This window comes from Mytilus galloprovincialis, chromosome 14 (genome assembly GCF_965363235.1).
Source record: "Mytilus galloprovincialis chromosome 14, xbMytGall1.hap1.1, whole genome shotgun sequence".
NCBI lineage: Eukaryota > Metazoa > Mollusca > Bivalvia > Mytilida > Mytilidae > Mytilus > Mytilus galloprovincialis.
Window position 1 is genome coordinate 47,646,584 of NC_134851.1, and position 7,421 is coordinate 47,654,004.

A 7,421-nucleotide genomic window follows, 5' to 3' on the forward strand; every position below is an offset into this window, starting at 1 on the left:
AGTCACAGTCTAATGACTTTGAAACTTATCTTAGTTTTCATGTATTAGTTTGTGATAATTAGATCAGTTTAAGATGAAATGCTAATTTTAAATCTATTTGGTATGCAAATTTGCAAGTATTGTTTCTTTTGGGATTATATAGCCCCACCCCCTCTTCATGCTTCATTGACTTTGAAACTTTTACATATTTTACAAGTTAATTTTTGTATTTAGATTTGGGAACGACTTATAATAAGTCAATGATATTTGGTATGCAGTTGTATTAGCATTGGCACATCTCATTTACATGGAGATTGTTTAGCCATGTAACTCAGTCATTGTTCATTGACTTTAAATGTTTGCATAACTTGTGTAAGATGTTAAGGTATTGCTATTTTGATTTCAACATTTTATTAAGCATTATCAAAATTACAAAATTTTAAAAGTAGACATGCATTTCTGGCTGGGTTTATTTAACCTTGGCCTCATTTTTTTTATCATGTGAAATTATATGATACTTGTAGTGACCTAATATTTAGTACATAACTCAATGGTCAGTGAAGCAGGTGAGACATTTCAGTGTGTGCACTCTTTTAAAAAAAAAATATATATCACGTAAATTCCAAAGTACAGAATTCTGATAATGCACAAACAGAGGCATTAACTCAGTGCTTAAAATTATCTCATAAAACGCAGGTAAGGATTTTATGTTAATAAATAAACTCATCATAGATACCAGCACTAAATTTTGTATATACGCCAGACGCGCGTTTCGTCTACAAAAGACTCATCATTGACGCTCGAATCCAAAAAAGTTAAAAAGGCCAAATAAAGTATGAAATTGAAGATCATTGACGACCAAAATTCCTAAAAGTTTTGCCAAATACAGCTAAGGTAATCTATGCCTGAGGTAGAAAAGCCTAAGTATTTCAAAAATTAAAAATTTTGTGAACAGTAAATTTATAAATATAACCATATCAATGATAATTCATGTCAGCACACATGTCATCTTCTTCATACCAAATTCGAAGTGTTTTTTGCAAAATGTAAAAAAAGACCAGATTGTTCATACTTATATTCACGGACAGATACAGATTTTGAGCTAGGGATAATATACTTTAACTGGCCACAAATGCGACGATTTCGCAGTATGCGAGATATGGAGATTACTATCTAGCGGCGGAGGGCAGCAGTGCGGGGGTAAACTTTGTATAAAACTTTATATTTTAGAAGATGAAGACACTTAAACTGCATACATTGCATGCAGCTACCTTTTGTTACGACGTTTCATTCTGTCATGGCCATTGTCCTTGGTCTCATTTTCATTGTTGAGGTTCAGCGACTTTGTCATGTAAATTGCTTATGTGTTATACGATAACTATATTTGGTATTTTAGTACCTGAAACATATATATGTCTGTCAGACAGTTCACTATACCCCAATCTCGTTTCATGGATCAGTGATCATAGTGAGATTTGCATGATTAGGATCGTTTCTAAGAATATATTATCAGTGGGGCAACTAAATGTGGTTTATTGAATGATTGTGAAGAGTACTGTCATTCTGGCAGATTTCATCTGACCTGGACCTCAGTTTCATGATTCTTCAATTAATGTTGATGTTTTTGTGTTTTGGTTTGTTTTTGAAATTGTGATAGTCTGAACGCAATAGGGCAGCGATATTTATTCTGGAATAATTGTAAGATGTGTATGTCTGTCTGGAAGGTAAAATCCTACACTGACCTCATTTTCATGGTTTATTAGTCAATGTTAAGATTATGTGTGTTTTTGTCTTGTTTTTCGATACTCTTAGCAGGAGGTCGATTATATTTGTTGTATGGAATGCATTTTGAGTAAACATCTCTGTTTTACATTTATAATTTGACCTTCACCTGATTTTCATATTTTCATGTTTTATTGTTCGATTTTAAGTTTTTGTGTTTTGGTCTTTTTTTTTTCCAAATTCCATAATCAATAGGTCAAGTATATGTTCTAGTATAATTGAAACGTGCACATGTCTGTCTGACAGGACGATTTGACCTTCACCTCAAATTCATGGAATTTTCAAGATGTTAAGTTTATGTGATATTTTCAACATTAAATTAATGGTCAATAATGCATGCGAGATTTTTTACCATGTACACTGTTGATTGAATGTTGGCATTTGGATTTTAAAAACATACATGCACGTTTTTGTTTTCTCAATTCACTACTGAAAGTCGATTCATTCCGATAATTTAATAACTTCATCAATATACACCAAGTAAGCAGCGTGAAAAAAACCCACAATGGTTGTGATAATAAAGATTTCTAGTGATTGTATTTGCTGTATTAAAACATTTCAGCAGCTAAACATTCCTTTGGAAATTTTTCATTGAGAATACCTAAAACAAGCTTTATGCTAAATTCTCTTTGCAAATGAAAAATAAATGTTTTGTTGAAGGATAACTCCTTCGATTTCTCAAAGACATTGATATCACTTGAAAGAAAGTAAGGACGCATGTGCATTTGTACACCATCAACAAATCGCAGAAGAAAATTGTAGATTTTTATAGTTATCTTAAATACGTCAAGTTCATCTTCTAAATGGTTCTTCATTTTCAGTTCGTCCAGTACATAAAACACGCTGTTTTTCAACATATAGCTTTTAAGGAATTCCGATGGTTTTGTGCGGCGTGGTCTTGCATATTCCATGTCCAATTCCTCCAGCCCGTATTGTTTGGTTTCAACACCAATTTCAGGACACACATTTTTCAAAATTTTTGCAAGGACATAAGCTTGTCGAAATTTATTTGGCAATGACTTCATAAGGCAAATCTCTGCAGGAGCAGCTGAAATCCGTAACATTCTCTTCTTTGCTAAATCTACGTCATTGTCTTCAGTGTTACATGTTTGGCTTATACAGTGAGAGTTGTCTACAGAAATTTTGAGTTTTTTGGTTTGCAGAATTAGGAAACAGCCGGCTGCTTTGATGTCTGGACTAACGAGAGGTATTTTATCAACATCAATATTTGTTGGCCACCATCCTCTTTTGTAAACTGCCGGAACAAGGTCTATACTGATTTTCAATTGTTTGTAAACAGAACCGAACCAATAAACACCAAAAGTAAACACTGGTTTTTCATGTCTTATTGTGAATTCATTTTTAACATTAAAGTATAAGTTTCCCTCCTTCCACAAATGAGGTTCATTTAGTGCTCTTTTTAAATATTCAGAAAATAACCTTAAAAACAAAACAGGCAAGAAATAGCCGTCAGCATCGGTAAAGGACAGATATTCGTCAATATCTGGTATATCCTTAAATTTCAGGGAAGCGAATCCATTCTTCATAGAATTGTCTGCCATAACAATGTCAGTGATATCATTTAACTTATCAAGACATAACATAAAATCAAATTCATTTGGACGGTCTATTTTTGTCCCTTCAGCCATACTTCCAGATGGAAAAACTGACATTTCAAATCTAGAATCGTATTTTCCAATATGCGTGCAAAGCGACGTGACCAGATTATTAACCTCGAATGTCACAGAATCTACTTCAGAGTTGTTCTTCTGACTTCTTATGTGATATGATTCTAGAAGATAGTTCATGAAGTCTTTTAAATTCAAAGGTAAATGTAGTAGTGTCTGAATATCTTGTGGTGATTGGATACAAGACGATATTATCACCTCTGGAAATCCAAAAATAATCTCTAAGAATGTACTATCTAACAGCTTTGGTATTCGAGTGTATAAAATGGTTTGTTTATGTTCTATTATGTCGGCCTCTTTTAATAGTGCAATGCAACGAAAACGTCTGTGTCTCTTTGCTGTGTCCAGAGGTCTTTCTTGGAGATTATCGCGTGCATTTACATCTGCATCATATTTTAACAATATTTTTATTTGTTCCTCATTATTGTGATACGCAGCAAAATGCAGAGGCGTAGATCCATATATGTCACTGGTATTAACATCTACTTTTACCTCAGCTAATAATGTTTCGAGTAGATCTGATATAGGATATGTCATCAAAGAAAGCAACGCGCATCTTCCCCATCTATCTTTAGCATTGAAATCTGGATTGAACTTTAAGAAAATCTTTAATATTTTCTCATCTACCGTCATCGATAATATAGTTTCTCCATATATATTTTGTGCGTTTATATCAGCACCAACTTTGAGCATATATTCCAGAAACTCTAAGTGCGAATAGCTGTATGAATTACCACAAGTTTGTTGCAAAACTGTGTTCCCAAGGTTATCATTAACATCAGGTGAAACGGCATAGACAAGAATGTTTCGAAAATCAGCATATTCACCTGTATTGCCAATCATTAAACTCCATGGCGTTTTCCCACATATATCTTTACCGGATGACAATTCCTTCATAGTAGATCTTGAGAACTTGTCTGCAATCCATTCAAACAATTTCACAATATCTTCCAAACGTTCACGGGGAACATATACATGCAAAAAGTTTTCATTCTTTTTGTTTATCAGATTTAATCTAATGTCAGGAAAATTGAAAATAAACAACTTTAATAACGGCGGGTTATCCTTCCTCAATGCAATGAGATGTAGGACACCATCTCCGAATACAGTCTGATTGTTTACATCAATTCCAGCGTTGACGAGAGCTTGCAACGACTTTCGCAGATCGACACTTTTTTCAGACATTTCGACATCATCTAGTATGCGATCTGCTGACAGTACACGAAGACGATAACTTCCAAATGTAAGTACATAGTCATTTTCACCATCATCTCCAGCAATCAGAATCTGAAGGGCATTGTATCCATTTATATCTCTGCTATTGATATCAATACCAGAAGACTTAATCAAAGTCTCAATATTGTGTAAACAACCAGATATTGCAGCATAGTGTAGTGGCGTTTGACCCCATTTATTACGAGCGTTGACGTCTACTCCCTTTGTCAATTGGTTTTCAATTGAATTTTCACCACCAGTATTTTTAATTTTGGCTGCTAAATGTAGAGGTGTTTCTCCTTTTGCGTTTACTTCGTTGTATTTACACTGTGTTCTTGTTGTAGACATTTGTCTGTTGTATATCTCACAAGAATTCATCGCTTCTCTTTAATTTCTGTTTTCCCGCTAAAACACTAGAAATTTGTTATACGATTTACACGCCACTTATATACGGTTCGGATCCATATGTATATAACATTTAGCAGGCAAATTTCCTTATTCACACCATCTACAATATAAATAGACCTGAATATATTACATGAAGTAAATTTGAGAGTTATGCTTTGTATTATCTTATATCGTATCAAATCATATGACACCGTATGCAAAAACGTTTGTTTGATAAAATAATTAGCAAATTTGCGACGAATTTGATCTTGCTTAAACATCTGGACGTCTTTACGTTAAAATTTTCGTGTAAAGCTGAAATAGAGTTCATCTCGTTTAGGGTTTTTTGTTTAAAATTTATTTCTTATTTCTATGTCACAAAATCAAAACTTTTTGTCCTATTTTTACAAAATATAAGAAACAAAATCCCACCATAGAGATCGGTAGAGGCCATCCTTTTCCTTGCTATTCCATGTGCTTAGTATTTAGTGTAGTTATCGTGATTACGTGCTTTGCTCTACAATAACTTACTTTCAACCTCAATGAAATTATCTCAAGAGGCAGATTAATCATTCAAAGTTGGCAGTGTCCCAGCATATTTCGGAGAGAAAAGAGAGGTTAAAAGACGTGTTTTAAACGAAACAATTCAAATTGTTTCCTTTTTTAGTGTGCTCCGTCTGAATCCGTCCAACGTCAGAGTTTAGTATACATTTTAGCAAGGTTTTCAGAGGTAATGCTCTTCTTCACATTCGATCAAAGGTCATCGTTATAAATAGTTATAAAACTTATCCTGCAAAAGAACCATGGAAATAAAACTCCCTTACCCGAGACGTGCACACTAAAATATGCCATCCGAGTGTAATATCATTCGTTTTTTGAAATCGACATTAAAAAAAAAAGTTTTCCCATTCCTAACACATTTCAGAAGAAACAGTTACAAATTTTAATTATTTTTATGGAAACTTGTTCTACTTTTCAGAAGGTTCACAGATTGGGCCTACATCTTGTCCTACATTTAAACCCAGATAAAATTGTATCTCTATCGGGAAAGACTAAATCGATAATCTTCATTTTTGGGACAGATTGTATCAAAACGCATCGTGCAATCAGGTGAAGGGCTAAAATAGTTAAGCTAACGCATTAACCGTGATATAAATTATCAATGTTATCTTCATAATTTGAGTGAATGTTAAAATATTATCAAAACAGGCTTTTTATCAAACTTTGATTGTAAACATCAGATTACTCACCAATTTTTGCCAAACATAATGTTGATCGAATTTTAAAGAAACTTTTTGACATTATTGTCATCTAAAACCTGTTTTAAACTACATATCCGTCGATGCACAAAAATAGTGACATGAACATTTGATGTCTATTCATTCCGTTGGTTGATAATGTCTAACGTTTGATTTCGTCAGTTTTTATGGCCGTTCCCTTTTTAAATTTACCTTGGAGTTAGGTACACTACTTTTTTTGTGTAATAAAGTGCTGATTTCGTATAAACGCCGTTACGGGGTATCTAAAAAAAATATTCAAATACAAAAATGAGATATCAAGATATGCGTATCTTGCAGAAGTTACGTAGGGTATATTTGTCAAGAGCCAATATTAACATTTGTGTTACTCATCAGATCATATAAATCTGAAAAATCTTCTAGTTGTTACTTGTTGTAAAGAACACGATGGTTCTCATGCGAGATAAAATAAAATAAATAGGCATTGAGTATAGGTCATACGATGCTTACTCTTGTAGCAAAACCGTTGCAACACTTTTTTTTAACATATTGTGTTTGATCTTATTCAATAGTTTTTCCATGACGCCAGTCAAGCTTTTATGACAGCTTTTACTTGTTGAACAATTATTCATACACTTGCATAACATCCTTGCAATTATCAAAACCAAATTTCTATTAAATAAGCAAGATGAAGAATTATGACAAGAAAAGGTTGTCATTCTAATTATCTAATAAAAGCCTTGTTTAACTTACTACTAGAAAGGACTACTATGTATATCACCTAGCGTCCATATTGGATTTTATATGACGTATCCTGACTACATTTAGTAACAATATGTAAACAAACATTTCACTGATAAGGTTCACTAGCAGTAGTTTACAAAAATAGGCGTGGTGATACTTCAACAGCTGTTATGTAACTTACAAACCGAAGCGTGAAGAACATATATACATGTTATTTTCATTTAAAGTTTCAAAAAATTAAAAAACTTACCTGGATTTTGATGATAATTTTCTGACAACCGACATTAAACAAAAAAAACCACCACTTTTCAAATCACTTATTTTCACTCGTTTATTCTTGTAAAATCAATACCGTTCACTGAATTTATTTAATAAGTGACTTTCTCAA

At 33.0% G+C, this 7,421-nt stretch overlaps 1 long non-coding RNA gene across 1 annotated transcript; it reads right to left on the reverse strand.

Moving 5' to 3' along the window:
* Positions 1-2,276: 2,276 nt before the first annotated feature.
* Positions 2,277-7,104, reverse strand: LOC143058593 (uncharacterized). The gene is made up of 2 exons (XR_012973140.1): positions 7,043-7,104; positions 2,277-5,172 (listed from the first exon to the last, which is right to left on the reverse strand). It is a non-coding gene; the product is annotated as an uncharacterized LOC143058593 (long non-coding RNA).
* Between the last annotated feature and the right edge of the window lie 317 nt (positions 7,105-7,421).